Consider the following 22,479-nt stretch of genomic DNA (forward strand, 5'->3'; position numbering starts at 1 on the left):
TAGGTTCTGCTTTCAGGGAAAGCCAGGCTACCACAAAGACTGGGGAAGGTGGCAGGACTGCAGTTCAGGGGTAGTCAAATGAGGAATGAAAGAAGAAAGGCCAACACAGTGATGCATTATTGATTGGGTCACCACCTCCAGTGACCGTGTTCTACCTTTGGGGACTTCTCAGGAACATTAGGCAATGTGTTTCGACACTGTTTACATTTAACCATCCCCTTATGGGCATTACCTCCTTCAGGTTCCTGGATTATGCATGTGTGTGTGCTTGGGAAGCACCCTGAGAAAATTCCTGTGTCTCTCTCGCTTCCTCTTCAGAACTTTCTAGGCATTGGTACAGTCTCAGGTGCTTCAAGCTACATCTGCAGCCACCAGGTTGAAGCTTTGGTAGAGCTGTTTGCAGCAGCATGGTTGGGGTAAGAGGTCTACGAAGTGGACTGAAGTCATGCCAAACTGGTGTCCATACAGGCTCCTATGTGTGGGGCAAGGGACAACCACATGCTCGTGAAGACTGGGTTGGAACTAAGGTCTGGCTCCTTGCCACACAGAAACCAATCTCTGTCACCTTAGGCAAGTCAATCCTAATGTACTTGTGTAAACATTGAAGTTGACAGTGTTTGGTTTTATCATACCTCTTTTCAGGGTTAAAATGACTTCATGAAAGCCCCCCTTCTTTTCTTCCCTGACTGCCACTAAATCTTCCTTAACTTGCAAGGCACACTTCAAATATTATCCTTGAAGGACCGTGGATGGCTTTACAGAGAGGGGTCTCATGTTCTCCCCTGAATGTCCACACTTCCTGGCAGAAGTCTAGCATGTATCACATTTAGTGTGACTGCATATCCTTCTATTTCTGCTGGACTGAACTGTGTGGGACACAGACGGATTTCTGCCTTGTGCCCACAACACTAGCAAGTTGACAAACTGTTGTACTGATGAATACTAAGCACAAGCCCTGGGTAAGTTTCTGAAAATACTGACACAGAGAAAGAGACCAAAGGAGACAGAAGTCGGGGTGAGGGGTTGAGGGGTGAGGGGGAGAGGAGGGCCAGCCATGGAACCGCATTCTATGTTCTTGTGAGCACCTATTCTTTTGTTACATAAACACACTGAGTCCATAGTCCTGTTTTCTTTGAAAAAAAAATTGTTCTCTGTTTCTACATCCTTAGGCTTGCCTTTTAGCCATTTTTCAGATTCCTTCCCCTTTCTTCTTCTTTTTCTTTTTTTTTTTAAGGTTTGTTTATTTGAGAGAGAGTGCAAGCTGGGGAGGAGCAAAGAGAGGGGGAGAGAGGACCCCAAGCAGGCCCCTTGGGAAACCCGAGGCGGGTGGGGCTCAACCTCCTGAGCCATGAGATCATGACCTGAGCCGAAATCAAGAGATGAACGCTTAACTGACTAAGCCATCCAGGCGCCCCCAGCTTCCTTCCCCTTTTGAATCTACTCTTGTTAGTCCTTCTCAATTTGTAAATAGGAAAAGAATAGTGTTGAGAGTGAGAGAGGTTGGCAGGAGAAGGGGAAGAATTTGTGCTGACCCCAGAGGCAATGGATCCAGATCTGGAAAACCCACAGCTCCTTTATCCAGGTCTCCTGTTAGGAGAAAGGCTAGAAAGGCAATAGAAGGTAAGGAGAGGATGTAGAATGTGAAAAAAACACATGTACCTATCATCATAGAGGTAGGTATTTTATTTCATAAAGGTGTTGTAAGGATTAAGAGATTATCCATATCCACTGCTTCCCTCAACATCCATTTTACAGGAGAGGAAACTACTCCCAAACTGGCATATTGCCAAAGTTCTGCAACTGGGACATTTTGGAGCTTGAAGTAAAAAACTAGGCCTGACTGCAGCACCCATGCTCTCCTCTGCCTCCTGCCACAACACCCACTGGTACGAGACTCAGGTGTCCCCACTGTAAAAGCCTGCCGCTCTTACTTGGGGCCTTCCCCCTACTCATCAATACAAAGGTTGCTGTGCCTGCCAAGAAAGATGCCAGGCTCGGTGCCCAAACTTCTTTTCAGCTCTTCAGAAGGACAAATGCCCCTATTTTCCTGCATGGGTTGAAAATGGTGCCTTTGTACTCACACTCAGCCTTTCATCAGAGGCTCTTCCCCTGTGAGATTAAATTCAAGGTAGCTCACTGAGTGCATTCTCTCGCCTCCATGCTCTTAGGAGAACCTGGTATTCGGAACTGAGCTCTGGGTGTTGCACAAAGTGCCATGCACACTGGCTCCAGAAACAAAAACGTTGGCGAATAGAGAATGCTGAGAGATGACTGAGAGAACATGGCTTCCTATTACGTAGAATAACAGTCATAGTCTCTTGGAGCCTAAGCATGTGCCCAGGGTAAACGTGTGCTTCCTTAGGGCTCTTAACCTCTCTGATGCCGTTCGACTCTTCTTCAATCCGTCCTCCCAGTGGCTAGTTTTCCCTGCAGAGGCTGCAGGTGCAGAGGAAGCACTTGGACCCACCTGCTGCTCGCCCTCTCTGTGGTCTCAGGCAAGTCTGCTAACTCCTGCTACAGTGTATGTCGTGTGCAAGGCGGAGGCTGGCTGGCGTTCCAAGAGGCTGCTTCTGGGGTTCTAATTGGCTTGGCTAGGTGAGCTATTAGACAAATTAAGATGGTGTATCTTATGTCAGGAACTTTCTCTTCTGGAAACTTGGGGGTGGTAGGCTTTTCTCTTAGATAATAAAGTGCCGCTAGAGACCACAGGTGATATATTTTTAATGAGTAATTAAGCCAATTAGGGATTATTAGCCTATGCATATTTTGTGTTAAATCCTTTTTATTAGAATATAATGCAGAATTAGAAGTTTAATTGATATGTGGCCTAGTGTTAAGTACTATTTACGAATCTAAAGATAGCAAGTCTGATCATCCTGAATGTTAACAACAGACCTACCTAAGCTTATTTTCATGGGAGAAAAGAATCTTGATGCTTTTCTTAATGTTTTTTAAGTTTTATTTATTTTGAGATAGAGCATGCACACAAGTGGGGGAGAAAGAGAGAGTCCCAAGCAGGCTCTGCACTGTTAGCGCAGAGTTGGGTATTGAGCCTGAACGCATGAGCCGTGAGATCATGGCCTGAGCTGAGGTTGGATGTTTAACCAACTGAGCTACCCAGGTGTCCTGGCTTAATATTTTTTCTTAATATTTTAAAAGAGCATATATAAGCATAAGTAAAAGTATATGTGGTTGATTTCTTCAGGTTGCTTGTTTGTTTTTAGACTAGAATGCTATACCTTGCATTTTCTTTTCTCTTGATTTTCAAATATGTATCTGTCCTTTAAAACTTACCTCCATTCAGAAACTTGATCTGTTTGTGTGGTTTGTATGTGGTTGATGTTTATTTGGGTAATCTGAGATCGCGGAAGAGGAATATAATTAATCATCTAGCCTTTACAATAAGGGACATTTGAAATGTCAGCATTTTATTTCAGGAACGGGTGAGCTCTTACACTATGAGGCTTTTATTTATTTATTTACACCATGTGTCTTTCTGAAAAGGAATTTGAAATAGCTTAGAACAGATTATAATAAGGATAAAATAGCAAGAAAAAATATGAAAGATGAAACAGAGTAAATATTCCAACCAGAAAAGTCAACATCGTTGCTATGATAGCATAAGCCTATGTGTCTAAGATTCTTGGAAGCAGGAAAATACAAGAAACAAATTACATACTTCTTAATATTCAAAAGGAGGGTCAAGTTCTTCTGGTTCAAAACTCAGATCTCTAATAGAGTACATCATACAAGGGACATCAGTTTAATCCATTCTACAAATACCTAAGTATGTATTATGTAGTCAGATCTGGGTCTGGTATTGGAGGCATAGCTATGTAGGTATGAGTGCTGTTCTCACGAAGTTCCATCTGTAGGTGTGATAAAGATCAAACCTGTTGATAACCAATTATACTTTTCTTTTATATCAGTTAATGAAAATAGAAATTCCTAAGCTCCTGAACTGGCTTAAATTCTTTCCTGACTCTCCAACTGAGACCTGAGAGCTGAGTAGACACAAACCTGTTTGAGGGGATAGAAGTGGCTGGATAGGTTGAGGAAACAGCAGAAAGTTGTGTGCCTGGAGGAGGTGGTGATGACCAGTAAGCCTTCCTTTATCAAAGTTAAAAATGTGGGTGTAAGTAGGCAGCGTTTATTTTTTATTTTTATTTATTTTGAGAGTGAGCATGTGCATGCAAGCACAGGAGAAGGGCAGAGAGTGAGGGGGAGAGCGAGAATCCCAAGCAGGCTCCATACAGATAGCACAGGGCCTGACTTGGGGCACAAACCCAAAACCCACAAGTTCATGACCTGAGCTTAAGCCTAGAGTTGGATGCTCAACTGACTGAACTACCCTGGCACTCACAACTGAGGGAGAAATATTCATTTCTTGAGAAATATAGCCTTTATTTTAAAATTACTATGCTCAGGAAATTACATGCTTTGTCTTACTTTTCTCAAATAACACTTGGCAATCTTTTGTTAGTTCCCAAGAAAACTAAAAAAAATTTTCTTAACTGGTCCATGAAACCCCTAAACCTGGGAAACATTGGTCTACATAGGACCCTCAACAATTGTGGCTGGAGAGACAGGAGGAGAGTAAAAATTTGGTGTTAAAACATAGTGTAGTGGCAGAATATCCTCATGGGACCAAGGTAGTGTCTGCTAAACACATAAACTATGGCTACCCTGGACAATTACTCAGACTGAACAGTGTACTGGGCACCTAGCTCATGCAATAAATGGAAAATGAAATCTGATCTCATTCTTTTTACCAAATAATGTATCCTGGTACAGGGCACTGTCTTCTTGGAAGAAGAGAGGCTTTTTTTTGAAAGACACTGGCCAGTGGTAACACACGTCATCTTCCAGGGATCTAGCTTGATCCAAAGATAGAATTTAAACCTGTAGGAGTAGATACATGGCATGAAGTTAGAATGCCTGTGACACTTTTTTTTGCCAGGTATATTTTTTAATGTGTACAACTATTCTTCATCACCCTCTAGTAGGAGTCTAAAGTCCTAGTTGTTGATTAACGATGGATCTGTGTGTTTTAGACATTAAGCTAGGAGGTGGAACATGAGTCGCAGTGAGGGAAGAAGAAAATATGTCCCAGTCTTTGAGTTAGGTACTTTAGTAGTTTTACATGATAGTACCTAAGTTTGCCCATAGAATCCTGATGGGTCTTGTCCTTGAGAGATAGCCTATGATCCGAGGAGACGGCTTCTTGAGAAAAGTGATAGCTTTAACTACGCTCAACTTTTAATTTAGACCTTACTGGAGCAATTTTTCTCAAGACTTCACAATAAAAGTAGAGCTGGTTCTAGTCAAAAACTTTTCAGAGAGGGTATAACCAATTATTTTCAATAGCTCTGGAAAAAAAAAAAGCTTAACCAAAATGTTTATGTTGGCTAACAGAGAATACTAAATATGCCTTCTAGCTAAGATGAATTAGCTATAAAATGTATCCAATGGTTATAGGGTAAATTGACCTGTTCTGTGGAGTGTTTTTTTTTTTTAATAATTGACTAATTATTGTCAGAGACTGTGCAGAAAACGTGGACTTAGTTAATGCTTATTTCCAAGAATTACAAAATAATTGCCAAAATTATTTTTTCCAATATCTTTTTCTTTATATCAATTCATATTCATTGTAGAAAAATTAGAAAATACAGATTTAAAAAATCATTTATAGCTTTATCCTGCAAAGAAGCAGTGCTAACATCTTATTCATGGTCTCAAATATTTTCTACTCACATGTAATATGTATATTTTTAACTAAGGTGTCAGCTGTGGTGACCCTGCCTTTTGCAGTCTCCCTCTGATCAGCTTGTACTCCTCTTAGCATTCCCCAAGCTAAGTGGGAAGTTTAGTACATGACTAAGATTTCTGAAATCGCTCAGGGACTTTGTCAACCTTGATTATCACTTCTTTATTTTGTAGATGCTTCCCTAGCTCTACTTGGCGTGCAGCTGTTTTTCCTCATTCTTTCCAAAACACACAGAATGTCACTCACAAGGCAGCATAAAGTCCTTTGGCATCTGAACACCTTGTTATTTCACTCTTTCTCTGTTCCTTCCTCCTTTATTCTTTAGGTCTTCCCACACCCCAAATTCCTGTTTATTGTTTCTTATGCACAGTGGCTTAGGAAAAGGCCTTAATAAGGTGGTTGCCTAGGGGATTTAGACCCTGAGGGCCAGGGTGGCAAAGTGGCAAAGTCCCTAAAGGAATTATAGTGGTTCATAGTAAAAAAAAAAAAAAAAAATCCTACCGTAGACTGTAATTGACTTTAAAAGAAAGAATGAGGCCATGCCACTGAACTCTGCCCCCTCCTCCCCGACCAACAACCCACACACACACTTGACTATATTGTTAAGAATAGACTTCAGCAAATTTGGACATTTAACAACCATCAGATTCTTTTTCCTAGTTATCTGTTTCTGATCATTAGATTAACAGTGAGGGCACTCAAACTCTCTTGTAGGCGATTTGCAGTCTGAATTCTGCCATGCATCCCACAGCAGCCTGAGAACACTCTGGTCCCCTGCTGTGGGGAGCATGATGACTGGCAGGGCCAGCTGCTGCACCTCGGGAGGCACAGCCATAATCCCCTGACATCCTGCTTCCCGTCGTGCTTCCAGCCAATCACTGCGCAGGGCTAGGAGTAGTAATGCACGTCCTTTGCTGCAACATTGGCTAAAATTTTCTTGGAACCTCATTGTAAACTGAAACAATTCCCACCTAATCTTTCTCCCTCCTTCCTTCCTTGCCTCCTTTATAAATGTCAGACCTTCCTCATGGCCTCAAGGCCTTCCCTGCCCTCCTCAGTGCTCTTCTCCTTTCCTTCCTGGGATGGCCCCCAATAAATCTGCAATAATCCTTGGCATCTGCTTCTCCAAAGTACCCAAAATATTATGTTTAGTAAGTGACCATTGAGTCCTAAAACCTGTTCATGCAAGTTTGGGAAGGGACCAGAGCACTCGTCTCCTAGGTACTCAAAATTCCTTTTGCAGGACAGGTTTACTTAGAGGCAGACACTGAATTATCTAGTGCTAACTGCTCCTGTAGGTATAGGCTTCTATTATACTCTTGTTCATGCAAGAGCAGATGTGTCTGTAGTTTTCACCAATGAAAATCTATTTTGAGCATCTCTTACACTAATCAGCAAGCACTCCAATGCTGCTGGAGCTAGTTCTCATTGAAACCCTTGAGGGTGTTGCTTCTATAACATGGTCCCCAGGAGGACACACTGCACAGGGTTCTTCAAATATTAACTAGCCACCCCTGGAGGTAGATTAAATCAGTGCATACACACACATCATGTGGTCTATGCCTAAGTATTTTAAATTATAGTGTAATGTGAACTTTATACCCATGTCAGCAAATGCACCATATCAAATGACTGCATAATGGTCAATGGCATGAATATCTCAGTTATTTTAATCAATTCTGCAAGAGTGGGCATTTGGGGTTCCTAATTTTTAACTGTTAGTTTCTGTTAGCAAAGCTTTTCGGTATACTTCAGGCATTATTCAACTTTTCATAGACTATTTTTTAGAAGTAGAAAAAAGCATGCCCAATTTTAAGATTTTTTGATATTCATTGCCAAAAAGTCACCCAGGAAGTCTGTTTCAATTTACAGTCCAACCATTACTGTGTGAGTAGGCTTCTTTTTCTTTCATTTTTCTCCATGTGAAGTTATGTGCAAAGTGTAAATTTTTAATTTAAAAAACCCTAACAATTTAAAAAACCTTTAAATCCTCCCCTCTAGTTATAAAATAGAACTTAAAACTCCCCTGTGTTTGCTTCTCAACATTCTTCTCAATGCCTTTCCTCCCACAGGGTGGCAAATACAAAGCTAATTGTGTCAGCAGTTCCAGGACAAGATAAACCCAATAGTCTCTCGGTCTGAGGCTTCTGCTTCCCGGGAGTTTACAAGAGGACTTTCTGGTGTATTCAATGGGGGAGGCCATGCATGTGTTCTAGGAAATCTGAGCTCACTACAGTCTGTGAATTTGGAAGGATTATGGTGTAAAACAGATACTAAACACCATCAGTGGGAGTGAAGTGGACTGCCCTGGGTTTCTTGCCTCAAAGCTCACCATGGCCTTGTTCCAGCTCTCAGAACTAAACTGAAGCAGAGTACTTTGGTAGGCTGAAATAAATGTCCATATCCATTTTAGGTAGCAAAACCTGGAGGAAAGAACAGAACATTATGAGCAAGTTGTCAAGATCACCACATTCTGATATGGGTCAGGCTTTCCAGGGCATTCATCTAGGTGTTTAAAACAAAACAAAACAAACAAACAAAACAAACCCTAAGTCAAAGCAATGGGGATCATGGTCCTATGCCCTGAAGCATGTCTGTCTAGACTCACATTGCTCTAATCTGATTAACTTTCCAGCTAGCATTTCAAGATGTCTGTTCACTATCCTCCTAGGAATCCCTTCATCCTATTGGGAACTCATGTTGCCTCTACCATGTCTTCCTTTCCATATCTTCCTTTAAGAAGCACATTTCTAGCAGCTTCTTAAAAGGATATGGGTAGTATATTTGTGTGTGTGTGTGTGTGTGTGTGTGTGTGTGTGTATGTGCGAATGTCTGAAAATGTCATTCTACCTCCACAAGGTTTGGGAGTTTAACAAGTCATTTTCCTTCACATTTCTGTATATTAGTTCATTATCGTTTTGCTTGCAGTGATGCTGCTGCAAAATCTGAAGCCATTGTGATTCCTGATCCTTTCTGATTTGCTTTTTCTTTCTGGAAGTTAATAGAATCTTCTTTTCTGCTGGTGATCTGAAATTTCAAATGTCTTTATGTAGCTATTTCCATCTACTACTTCTATTCAGAAAAATTTTTTCCAGTAATAGTTCGAGTCCTATTTTCCTGGGGAGTTTTCTTGAACAATTTTGTTTTATGCTCTGTTTCCTCTTTTCTTTTTTTCCTAGATTTTCTGGGGCTGACATCCAATTTTCTTCTCTCTTTTTCTCCTATTTTCTGCCTCTTTGTACTTTTGCTCTACTTTCTAGGAGACTTCCTCGACTTTATCTTCTAATTTTTTAAGATTACACTTCTACTGTTAGGTTCTCAATTCTAAGCTTTTTTTCTGTTTTCTTAAATTTTTATGGCATCCTGCTCTTCTTTTATGGATGCAGCATATTCTTATTTCTTCGAGGATGATGATGATAATTTCATTTTATTTGATTGTGTAGATTTCCTTCTCCTCCAACTTCTAAATTCTTTATCTACTCCAAGATGGCTTTTTGTGCAGGAAATTAGTTTTTTTAAAAAAGTTTTAATTTCTGCCTTCCATGATCTCTCCTCAGAGAGCTGATAATATCTGAGTATCTGCTTAATATTAAGTATGGAGGATCTAGAAAGCCCTTGAGAAGTTCTGAGACCATAGAGTATGAGCCATAGGTACCAGTTGAGTTCACTAGAGAGTGATCAAGATTGGCAGTTAGGTGTCCATTTAATCACTTAATTCTGACTTTTACCCTAACTCTAATGAATGCCAGGATCGTCAGTCCAGGCATCTTGCTTTCAGTTCCTCCAGAGAACAAGCTTCCAGATTGTCCTCAGAGTTGGGAGGGGCAACTAATTGCTCAGCAAAATGGAGTAGAGGAAGGAATCTAAGGTTTAACTTCTTAAATAGAATAATAGAGTCTGACTCAATTGTTAAAAATCTTTGACTGCTGAGAACTTTCAACCCCCCAGTCTACTCCTTCCCTACTGCACTCTATTTAGGCAAGCTGATAAATCCAGGCACACCTTCCTTTGGCACTAGAGGGGTGTTCAAACAATTCTGGGAATGAATTCTTCTGTAGTTCCACTCCCTAACCATGATAAAAACCCAGGGCCACTTGCTTTCACTCTCAAGACACTCAGGCCAATTCTAGACCATTTGGGGTCCTGTACTCTTCTTCCCAGAAAGTTTCATGATCTAATGCAATTTTTTCTACCTCTTACTGTGTGCGTGGTGTCATCAGGCTGGACATCCCACCTCTTCACTGGGAGGGTGTTAGTCTGCCTGGGCTGGCTGCTGTAACAAACTGCCATAGACTCGGTGATCTACACAAACCCACAAACAGACCAGTGGAAGCAGTTATTTCTCATGGTTGTGGAGGCTGGAAGTCCAAGACAAGGTTCTGGCAGATTCAGTTGCTGGTGAAGACAGTCTTTTTGGTTTGCAGAAGGCCATTTTCTTGTCATATTCTTATATGGTGGAAAGTAGAAAGGGAGAAGTATGCTTTTTCCTTATATAAAGACACTAATTTCATCATGAGGGTCCCATCTCCTAATACCTTATATTGAATATTAGGGTTTCAACATATAAAACGGTGGGGGTGTGGGTAGATACAAACATGTAGTCTACGACAGAGAGGGCCCAGACCATCCACATTGCATGGCTGTAAGAAACAGCTTTCAGAAGCTTTTTCTTCTTCTTCCTTTCATTACCAGTTCCAAAGACAATTCTATGCTTTCTGAGTACTCTGTAGTATAAATTGGTTATCTCTCACATTTCCCCAGAACTAGCTAGAGATTAGCTTTCTTGGGTCTACCAAGTCAGTTCATTCTTGCTTATATTTCTCTAGCTTCCAAAATTTTACTATCTTTTTTCCCCCCTCTCTCCTGTTTTTCTGATTTGTATATTTCTCTTGTTAAGAAAAATCCTTTTCTAAATTTTTATTGACTTGAGGTAAGAAACAAAGTTAAAAATATGTTAAATTGGCTATCTTAACCCAGAAGTCCTGGGTAGCTCATTTATTCACACTTTGTCAACAATGGCTGTTACCTTTTTATTTATTACTGAATTCCCTAAATGTATTCTGCATTTAGTTCTCACTCTGGCAACTCAGATTATCCACATTATTGAAATTTGATCTGGTTCACTCTTCATATGACTAAGAGTTTACAGTAAAATTGCATGATTTATGGCAGATTCTAAAATTCAGCCATTCAGTTTACTGTGAGTTTGCTTCTTCCTATTTTTAGTAGCACTCCATTGTAATGCAAATGGAGGCTGCTTCCAATATTCTAGAAACAAGTTGAAATGAAAATGAATTATCTATACCTATCTCTATACCTATTGCATTTGTCTGAGAGCAAAGGCAAGACAATCAATTCAATGCTGTCTGTTTAAAATAAAAGCCACTTTTCTTCCCTTTTAGGTTATGAAAATTTGATCCATCTTTTGAACAAATTTAGCAATGATTTAAAATTCTTGGTTATACATGCCAGGTTTAAATAAAATTTCAAAATGCCATTGTTAATTTTAAAATAATGATTTGATCAAATAGTAACCCTATTTTTTCAAAGTTGATTTATAGGTTGGTGAGATTTCTTTTTATTAAGAAAAATAATTCAAGCATTAATTTCATAGTTATAAGAATTTTAATGAAAACTAGTCCCTTCTGCTTTCCAAAAAGCAGAGTCTTAGTCTCCCCTCTTAGAGGCAGAGGGTCAGTTTAAATTTATTATTTAGATTTTGAAAAATGATCTGTGTGAATGCAAGCATGTATAGAAGTGTATAAGAAGCTACTATTTCTGCTGTTCTGTACTTTATTTAACCATATATTTCTGATGATTATACCATATCAGCACATTTAGATCTCCCTTATACTTTAATTATTTTTTGTGGGAATCAAATAAATAGAGGAAAAGGCACAAAATACATGTAGTTAAATGAATCAGCACAAACAAAAGCCCATCAAGTTAGCCAAGCAAGAGAACATTCCTAACCCTTCATGTCCCCTCTAAATTACCCCCATCTCTCTTTCCCTCAAAGGAAATGTCTTCTGAACTTTTATGAGCATCCTTTCCCTGCTTTTCTTTAGTTGTACTACTTGTGTGTATCTGTAAACCTTATAGTGTAGATTTTCCCACTTAGAATTCTTTGCCTCTGTTAGAATTTCAGACAACCGGAGTTGTGCATTATGACTTTTTCTGTGTCTGGCTTACCCAGTGCTTTCTATTTGTCCCATATATTTTATGTTTTTTCTCCAAATGTCCTTCTTTCTGCCCTTTACTTCAAATTTATTATTCTACTTTTTTCTTTTGCTATCTTGGAGGTTACACATTCTTTTGCAGTTCTTATCCTGGTTAACCACAAGATTGTGACATACATTTTTTGGTTCTTAAAGCCTCATATTAATTGATATTTTAGTTTCTTCATGGGCAATGCAAGGACCTGATTCCTTTTAGGTACTTCAATTCCTTTAGCTCCCTCTATACTTTCAAGCCATTATTATTATGTCCTTTAATTTTGTCTGTATTTTAAAACATTGTCATCATAAGTTCATTTACTTAAATTTACCTTGTATTCCCCCTTTTCATTGCTCATCATTCCTTCCTGAACCTTAACCTTCACCCAGTATCATTTTCCTTCTGCCTGTGAAAACTGCCTTTAGTATTTCTTATAGTGCTGATCCATTGGTTGCAAATTCTATTTGTGTAGCTTAAAATTAATTTGCTTTATTTTTTATTCTTCATTCTTGAAATATATTTTTGCTAGACTTGTAATTCTAGGTTGGAAGTTATTTTCTTTTAGCACTTTGAAGATATTAATCTCTTTGGACTTCCAGTAACTCTGTTTAAAAGTTAGCTGTCTGCCTAATTGTTATTTTGAAGACAATTTGCTTTTGTTATTGTTGCTGTTACTTCTGACTACCGTAAGATTTTCTTTGGTTTTTAACCTTTCGCTTTGAGGTGCATGGTTGTTTATTGTTTAGGGTTTGTTGGGTTTCTTGAATTTGTAAATTAATGTCTTTCAGTTTTGGAAAATTCTTATCCATTATTCAAATAATTCTTCTTACCCATTCTCTCCCCCTGCCCCCTTCAAAGTTCCTCTTATATTGCACATTCTCACTATATCTTCTGTGTCCTGCCTTTCTTTCTAATGGTTCTATTCTTTTGTGTCTCTTTACTTCATTCCAGGTAGATCTTTCTAACTAATCAATATTCCAGGCTACTAATGCTTTGACTACCTAAACAGCTGTTAAATCAATCTATTAAATTGTTGCTAATGTCAGTTGTTATTTCCCAGTTCTTGTAGTTTGTTTGGTCTTTTATCATGATGTTCAGCTTTCTGCCAAAATTCTCTATCTTGTCTCCTTTAACAAAATAAGTGTGGCAAAATAAGTGTGGTTATTTTAAAGTCTATATCTAAAAACTCAACATCTGAAGTGCTTGTGAGTTTTATTTTCAGTTATTTCTGTCTGTTTGATTGTTATTTTGTCTCTGAGTGCCTGGTTATTTTTTATTGTATGCCAGACTTTGTATTTGCAAAAATGTCACAGAAATTATTTTCTGCTTAGGATAATATCTTCTTGCAAAGAGGATTGATTATGTTTTATTCTTTTAGTCATATGGGGTACTAATACTCTGGAATCACTTTAATCTAATTTCACCCACACAACATGTATACACAAGATGTGACAGCGATGCCTCTTTTGAAGGATGTTAAAGTATCTTCTATGCTAAGTGGGGAGACATACAATCAGATTTCAAGGAGATCTGTGCTGGCTCTTTAACACTTACTGTATACCAGGTAGTAGTATGTTAAGTGCTTTCCAAATATCATTAAGGTAATTCTTACAACAGTGATTCTGAGATATATATTACCATTATCCCTATGTTACAGATGTAAAATTGACACAGAAGGGCTGGACATTTTGGCTAATGCTGAATGGCTTTAAATGCCAAAGCCAGTTTTTCAATCTGGTTTCAGAGTCTCTGATCTTAACCAATGTGATAGAGTGAGAGTATTCTCTAGGGGACAAAATGCAGATAATTGTTTATTCCAGTTCCTCTTGCCTCAGTCCCTGAACGCTTAATGCATTAAACCAAAGGACAAACACTATTAATAGGATTATGTAACTGAAATTTTCTCCAGGGACAACTTTTGTAAATGGTCACCAGCTTAACTTAAACTATCTTGGTAAGAGAGAATGATGTTGAAGTGAATTTAGACTTTAAGTACTGTATTCTTCTGGGAAATGGTAAAATTTGGATCTGTGTGGGCAAGGGTAGTTAGAAGAGGCACTTATGACTTTGTCTAATGATTATAAAGTTTAAAATGCATTATCAGTCATCTTGGCAGTGGTGTTGAGTGTTTAGGAGAGAATCACAATAGGATTCTCATGTGGGTTAGAAGACTCACTGAGAAAAATCCCAGTTTGTAAAAACTCACTGCTGTCATTCAAAATTGGAAGGAAGCAGAACTGTGGGTTAAGTGTGGGGTCTCTACAAACTCTTTCATGCTGAGAGCAGCAAGTATGGAAAAACGACATCTTAGAACTCAGAATTTTTGCTTGATTTGTGTGTGGGTTTTGTTTATTGTGTTTCTTTTCACAATGACTGCTACGGCTGTTTCAGCATGAATAGTTAGCTCAGTACCCAGAGAGTTTGATTAGCTAAGTTAGGAAGCAAAATGCTATCCTCTATAGAGGAAATTTACCCTGGAATAAATGTGGACCATTTAGTCAAATTGCTATATTCTCAGCACGCTAAGACTTCCCTGGGGAAAAAAATGTCCTAGGAACTTCCTTGGAAACACAAGTAAATAGAACTTATTTTCCAGGGAATCTAAAAAGCATGACCTAACATGTGATTCAGGACCAGGCATCATGACCTTAGAGGGAAAGATGTCATAAAAAAGGTAATGACAAGAGTGAGGCATGAAACCAATACTACAGAGGTTTTTATGAATCAGAACTCCCAGTTGCAAGTGACAGAAACCAGATTCAAATCAACTTAATCACAGCCATCAAGAGAGGGGAAAGAGAGACAAATTACTGAATTTGGCTGATTTGCATATACTGATTGCATATCATTATAAATTTATACTTGTAGGAGATGGAGAGAGGGTCAAAATGTTTTCAGCAGACCAAAATGTACTTTGGAAGGCTCTGAATTTAAAAGGCAAAAAAAAAAAAAAAAAAAAAAAAAAAAAAAAAAAGGCAAAGCAAAGAAAAAGGAAATGTTTTGGCTCATGATACTGGGAGCAGCAGACATGGCACTAAATCATACTAGGCTGGATCAGAGTCTAAAAAATAACCCTTCTGTCTTTGCATTGGCCAACCTACCTTTGATATCTGTTCATTTCTTTGTGGGCTCTTTAGCTCCTACAGAACATGCCTTTCCATGTTGTTAGGGAAGGGAGACAGTGGCATCTTTCACTCTAGATTAGTAGGTCTAGGACAGGTGTTATATGAGTGACCTACTGCAGGATGACAAATCATCCACAAACTCAGCAATTCTTTATCATATCACAGAGTTTCTGAGAGTCAGAAATGTAAAAGTAGATTTGCTGGATGGCTCTGGCTCAAGGTCTCTCATGGCATTGTGGTTAAGGTGTTGACCAGGGCTGCAGTCATCTGAAGGGACTAGAGAAACTGCCTCCAAACTCATTGATGTCATTGTAGGTGGGAGGCTTCAGTTGCTTGTCATGTGGACCTCTCCACAAGGCTGCTCCCACAGCATGGCAGCTGGCATCCCCCAGAGTGAGTGATCCAAGTGGGAGAAACCAAATGGAAGCCACTATGACTTTTATCACCCAATCTCAGAAGTAATGCATTGTTTGTGCTTATTCTATTGGTTACACAGGTCAACCCTGGTAGAGTGTGTGAGAAGACCACACAGGGTCTGAATACCAGGAATGGAATGATGACTGAAGGCCATCAGAGAGGCTGGCTATCACAGATGCGGCAGTAGGCAGGACTGTAAGGTGGCCCCAGATTCTTGCTTCTTCCTATATACCTGTCGTGTAATTTCCTCTCCTAGAGTGTGGGCCAGGCCTCTGAATATGATTGGGTAGTCAAGGCGTTGATTCCATTCTATCATATAACAAAGGTGAAGGGGTTGTTCAGATGTCCTTAAGGTCCCATATCAGTTGATTCTGAGTTAACTATAAAGGGAATTTTTCTGGGTTGCTCTGACCTAAGCAGTGAGTTCTTTGACAGAGGGTCAGAGACTTGAAGTAGTGGAGATACTCTGCTATTGGCTTGAAGAAGCAAACTGCCATGTCATGGAGAGGGCCATGTGCCAGGGAATAGGGGGTGGCCTCTAGTTGCTGAAGGCCTCAGTGCTATAGCTATAAGGAATCAGATTCTGCAATGGTTAGTGAGGTTGGAAGAGGACTCCAGGCCTCGAATGAGACAGTGGCTCTGGCTGACACCTTAATCACAGCCTGGCGAAACCCTGAGCAAAGGTGCATTTAAGCTGAGCCTGGACTCCTGACCTACAGAGATTGAGATACTAAATGTGTGTTGTTTTAATCTGTTAAGTTTGTTAGTAATGTGTTATGCAGCACAGAAAATGAATACAAATGCTCACCTTTGAAAGGTAAGGGATATGTAGGCGTTCTCTCTCTTAGGGTGTCTCCATATAGTGAATCTGAAGGAAGAATTCCCAAAGCAAGAAAGGTGCCAAGAAAAGATGTCAAGGACTGCTAGGCAAACCAAACTTAGCTCTTGGAGTTTATGAAAATATTTCAAACCTGGAGATCTTCACCATTTCAAGGAGATGAATCACTGAGCAACAATCATCCCCACTAATGTTTTATATATTGTTCTCAGTGGGGTCTTGTAAGGGAACTTTCCGGAGTGTTTGTTAAAATATAAACTCCTGGGCCTCACTCTAGATGAAATGACTCAATTTCTGTGGGGTATAGCTTACGGCCATGTATTATTTTAACTAATAATTTCATAGTCTTTTACGTTGAAGATTTTGAAAATCAGAAAAAAAGGTGAAGTATAGTGAATGCTTATATGCTTTTCACCAAGAACCCTCAATTGTTATTTTATCCAATTTTCTTTATTTCTCATATACATATTTATGTATAATTTTGTTGCTGAACCATTTGAAAGTAAGATACAAATATCACGACATTTTACCCCTAAGCACTTTAGTACAGATCTCCTACAAATGGAGTTATATAATCATTTACCTTTATCACACTGAAGAAATGAAACATTGATGTATTATCTAATACAGCCAATATCTTCCAGTAATTCTCAAAATGCCCTTAAGATGATTACTTCTTAAGGTTTGATCCATAAACCCATAGTTTAGGCATTACTGTATTTTGACAAGAATGCATTGATTCATATGCACATTTGTTTGAGAAGCCCCTTAGCAATGTTTTGATGGAATGCCTAATCAAGGATCACATTGCTTTTTGGTTACCAATGTTGTCTGTACTCTCCCCCATCTTTAAACTAGAATAATCCATGTTTTTTTTTTATTTTCAGTTCTCCTTTTCTGCTACCTTCCACCTTCCTTCCACCAACCCTAAATTTAGAAACTCTTCCATGATTTTGAAAGTAGCCACAGATATACTGTGTAAAGTTTTAATGACTGCTACAAATAAGATGTAGAAAAGCAAGGTGGGAAGTGATATCCCTAAGATTTGACTGGAGTTACATGAAGGATGTGGTACTTCTGTGGATCTTGACTCACAGATGCTGACTGCGAGGAAAATAACTTGTGGGGATAAGCATGGTGCATTTGGGAAGCTAAGTGAGTTGGTTTCTCTCAAGTCACTAAGTCAGGAAACAAAGAACATCCATTTTGAAAGGTAAGTTGTAGCTTGATTCATAAGCCATCAGAAATCTTAATTAAAAAAAATAATTTCCAGACTCATAGAAAAATGTATAGGCTACTTAACTGTAGAAATGAAAATTATCTCTGTGTGGTGAAACTAGGGAGTTTTAATTTTTAAGTGTATTTCCTATAGTCTTTATAAAAAAGGATCATTGTAAAAGCCTGACTAGCATTATAAATTTCATACAGGAACTTTCCATAACATTAAATATCAATCCAGCCTTTAAAGTCACCTCAAATAATGTACATTTCCATATCCTATTTTATTTCCCCATATTATTTTAATCTTCCCCCATTATTGGACATTTAAGCTGCTTCCAGTTCTTCACTGTAACAAAAAGGCTTGTGCATGCATCTATTATATTTTTGATTTTCTTGTAATAGTTCTAACAGGGTTGCTGGGGCAGAACTTAAAATAGACTCAAACTGGGGTGTGTGCCCAGCTCACATCAATTTCCTCAGAGGCTCTGGCTGTGCTATCATTCTCTGTCTCTGTCCCTAAATCATATGATCCAGGAATAGAGGACCTAGATTGAAGCTGCCTACCACTACCTCCCTAAAAAAGTGAAGATTTGGAATCCTGACAAACAGAGGCAGAAAAGATAGGGTTACCTCAGTTAGGGACTTGGTGCAATGACCTCAGGTGTCTACAGCTGGGTTTTGACATTGCACTACTTCTATTCCTTCCAGAAGCTGGTTTGTGCAACCCTTGCTTGAGTCATGAGCAATCTTAGACTTCTTCCCCTTAATCTATGTTTTGTTTGTTATTCTGAGTTCCTCTCTGTTGCAACAACAACAACAAAAAAACAAAACAAAAAAAAAACACCCCAAACCCCATAAAACAAAAAAAATACCCTAACTGATTGCATATAGTTTCATGTAATATACAGTGATACCTAGAGAACCATAGTATTGGAGTCAGTCATTCAACCTTACCTTGAAAGGCAGTGAGACACCCTGATATGTTCTGGGACTGAAATGTAAAAGCTCATGATAAGTGGTAGCCAAATATCTCCTCAACCTCCATCCTCAGGCAACTGGACCTCTTCTCAGAGTGAATCTCTAGGTGTTTGGATAGCTGTTTCTAAAATGAAAAGAACAGAGGCTGATGAGGCACTCTGGTGCCACAAATTATGTAACTGGTCCTGGTCCAAGGCCATTAAGCAGAGGTGATATGATTCAAACCTTGGTTCTTAACCACTTCTTTTTTTTTTTTTAATTTTTAAATGTTTTATTTATTTTTGATACAGAGACAGAGGATGAGAGGGGGAGGGACAGAGAGAGAAGGGGACACAGAACTGGAAGCAGGCTCCAGGCTCTGAGCTAGCTGTCAGCACAGAGCCTAATGTGGGGCTCAAACCCACGAACATGAGATCTGACCTGAGCCAAAGTCGGAGGCTTAACTGACTGAGCCACCCAGGCGCCCCTCTTAACCACTTCTTTACGTTCATTTGCCAAATGTAGCTAAGTCTTTTTTATATGGAAAGAAACTAATGCCAAATGCCCCCCAGCTATAGAGATCCAGAGTTAGCAAATAAAAATACAAGATTTTCAGCTAAATCTGAATTTCAGACAACCAACAAATGATTTGCTTTAGCATAAGTATGTCCCAAATAATGCATAGGACATGCTTAAAATAAAAAAAGTATTAGCTTATCTGAACTCAAATTTAACTAGACATCCTGTATTTTATCTGGCAACCTGTGCACAGCCTAATATCATTATCTGTTTTTCAGTATTGCTCTCTCAATAACAAAAATGAATTTAAATTCAGTACATACCTGCCATAAAAGGTACAGTGCAGAAAACATTTCAGAGGAACTATCAGAAGTTCAGATCTGCTGAAATCATTACTACATCAATACTCTCCAGGCAGTCCCTATTCAATGAGCTAACCTAGGCGGCCAGATTTCATTTCAAGTTTGATGGCTTGGTTAAGTGCAAACCATTGCTGAATGCAATCCTACACTAAGTGACATTGAATTTCGGCCCTTCTGTCATTCTGAGGCCTTTCTTGCTTTCAAAGTCTGCCAGAACTAGGAACATAGTTTAGATATATGTGTATGTGTCTGGCCCACCTACCTCTCATTCTGTTCTGTTCCTGGGGCTCAGAAGCCTTTTCTTTCCCATGAGAAACAGATTACTGAGTCAGGTTGCAGAATTCTTTAAAAAATGCACATTGCTATCTGTTTTTGGAGGCCAGGGGAGACTGTGGAGGAGAGAAATGCAGTGAAAATGGGATCCCTAAACTCAGCAGAGTTAGGAGGAGCCACGCTGAAAGCATCTGATTGCAGACTCCAAGCAGGTGTGGTCAGAAATCCAAAGGCAGTACAGCATTCAGGGTTCAGGAAAAGTCGGGCAAGTAGACATTTTTGGCTTAAATTAAACATGGCATCTTCAGGAATTAACAAATTTCATTCTTTAATTGCCATCCATGTTGCAATGGCAAAACCAAGGAACTAGGTGAGAGAATAAGGTGTGAATATTCACATATACATCTTTCAAGCCCTTGAAAATATCCTAGGATATGATATTAATTTTGATCAACTATTTGGAAGGCATGGGGTAGGCAAAATGTTGCCATTTGGCTTTCCTACTCTGAGCAGCCTTGCAGAAGAGGTCAGGGAGCTAGTTAATTTGAGGATTCCAAAAGTTGCCAAGGATAGATATTCCCATTATGTACTCAGAGAAAAAATGTGTTGTAGTCCCACAGTGACCTGTGTGAGTAAACTTAGCTGAACTAAACGTAGAGTCTTGTCTTTTCCTTCTTACAACAGAGGAAATTTAATGCAGGCAGCCAGTTAATAGAGGAATTGGAAAATCAAGAAGATGATAGTGAGAAACGGGGATGCCTGGGTGGCTCAGTTGGTTAAGTGTCCAACTCTTGATTTTGGCTCTGGTCATGATCTCATGGTTCATAGGATTGAACTCCAAATTTGCCTTGTACTGACAGCAGAGAGCCTGCTTAAGATTCTCTTTCCCTCTCTCTCTGGTCCTCCCCCACTCACCTGCTTTCGCTCTCAAAACAAATAAACTTAAAAAAAAAATGAAGATAGTAAGAAACTCATAGTATGGTAGGAAGTTGCGTCTGTGGTGGGAGGAGTCGATACTATGGGATCCCAGGAATGAGGTCCCTTCATGAAAGCTGGAGCCCTGGCAAGTTTGCCTGTCAGGAGCTTGAGCCCCAGAAAAGATGGATCTGGTACCTGAAAAGCTGTCTAACACATTATTATTTAATCAGGTGCTGATTCTCCTTATAACTTCTGTCCATATGTTGTCTCTTCATTGAAAGAAATGTATGCAGTGACTGAGGCAGATCTGAATACTGAATGGTGTCTGCAGCAAACCCTAACAGAATTTCAATGGAAGCTCCTAGACTTTGAGAAAGGCTTTGCTTTCTTTAGCAAATGATATTCATTTCAGAAATTGTGTCCAGGTAGATCAGATAGCATAGAGTTTATGAAGAACATACTTGAGTTTTAAAGTCTATGATCAGGGATCCAGTATCTACACAAAATGTGCCTTTCAATATTCTATTAAGCAAATAAATTACATGAGAAAACTGCTTGTATACCACTCAGGAGGTCATCGAGCAAGCAGTTAGAAGGAGGGTGTTCTGAATTGACTCCATCAATGCCTAGTCATGAGATTGAGAGCCTCTTCTGCAGTGAAGGCTTTCTGGTGAGCATTCACATGGAACATGAATAAGGCAGCCAGAGGAGTAGAGATAGAGGCTCTGTATAGATTCCACCACACAGCCTCTCCCTCATCAAAGCAAACCAGGTTATGCCACCGTTGAGTGCTCACTTTGTTATCTTAGAGATCAATCCACATCTCTGATGTGGCATCACACTTAACAAAGACAAGTCGGCTCCTTGCTGGATAATATGTAATTGCTTCTGCTATAGAAGGGAATTCTGTTTCCCTCTTCCACTCCCTCCTGGGCATGCTTTTGCCAGAACTACCAACTGCAGTCTTACTGAATGCTTCATACGCAATCATTATCCCATCCAAATTGGCTGTGAAGAGAGTTCCTTGATCAAAAGCAAAGAAAGAAAGGGGCACTTGGGTAGCTCAATTGGTTGAGCCTCCGACTTCAGCCCAGGTCATGATCTTACGGTTCACAAGTTAAAGCCCCGTGACCAGCTCTGTGCTGACAGCTCAGAGCCTGGAGCCTGCTTCAGATTCTTTGTCTCCCTCCCTCTCTGCCCTTCTCCAATTTTGCTCTATCTCTCAAAAATAAATAAAAATATTTTCAAGTTTTTATAAAAAAGAAAGCCATGATGAATTCAAATGTAATCCACTATTTTATATTTTTCATCAATGAAGCTGCAATCCTAATGTGGTAGAATGGTCTCTTAAAACTTAGCACTGTAGTCTTCCAGGTCATCTCCTACCCAATGATGTAGCTACCTCACAGAAGACTGGTCAGGCTCTGAATCAGTTTTCTAAATAAGGAACTATTGGGGTGCCTGGGTGGCTCCGTCAGTTCTCCCAATTCTTGGTTTCAGCTCAAATCATGATCTCACAGTTTGTGAGTTTGAGCCCTGCATTGGGCTCTCCACTGTCAGCACAGAGCCCGCTTTGGATCCTCTGTCCCCCGTGCCCCCCCACTCTGCCACTACCCCACTTGCACTTTCTCTAAATAAATAAATAATAAATAAATAAATTTTTAAAATTTCTAAAAAATAAGGAATGGTCTCCCCAAAATGTGATCTAGGAACTATGGACTGAGGAGACAGTGAGGTGTCTAGTAATTGTAACAAAGCTACTCTCAATTTTTACTTTAGTGTTTAGAGTCCTTCATCTTCGTACCTGAGGGCTGGATGCAGTGGTACTTCTGAATTAGAAACTAAGACTGGTCATTGGATTCTTCA

At 39.4% G+C, this 22,479-nt stretch overlaps 1 long non-coding RNA gene across 1 annotated transcript; it reads right to left on the bottom strand.

Annotated features, from left to right (window-relative positions):
* Positions 1-3,427: 3,427 nt before the first annotated feature.
* Positions 3,428-18,685, bottom strand: LOC115291703. Its single transcript, XR_003908633.1, has 4 exons — positions 18,539-18,685; positions 8,100-8,190; positions 4,773-4,902; positions 3,428-3,869 (listed from the first exon to the last, which is right to left on the bottom strand). It is a non-coding gene; the product is annotated as an uncharacterized LOC115291703 (long non-coding RNA).
* Positions 18,686-22,479: the final 3,794 nt, after the last annotated feature.

The sequence above is a fragment of the Suricata suricatta genome, chromosome 5, assembly GCF_006229205.1.
Source record: "Suricata suricatta isolate VVHF042 chromosome 5, meerkat_22Aug2017_6uvM2_HiC, whole genome shotgun sequence".
Taxonomy (NCBI): domain Eukaryota; kingdom Metazoa; phylum Chordata; class Mammalia; order Carnivora; family Herpestidae; genus Suricata; species Suricata suricatta.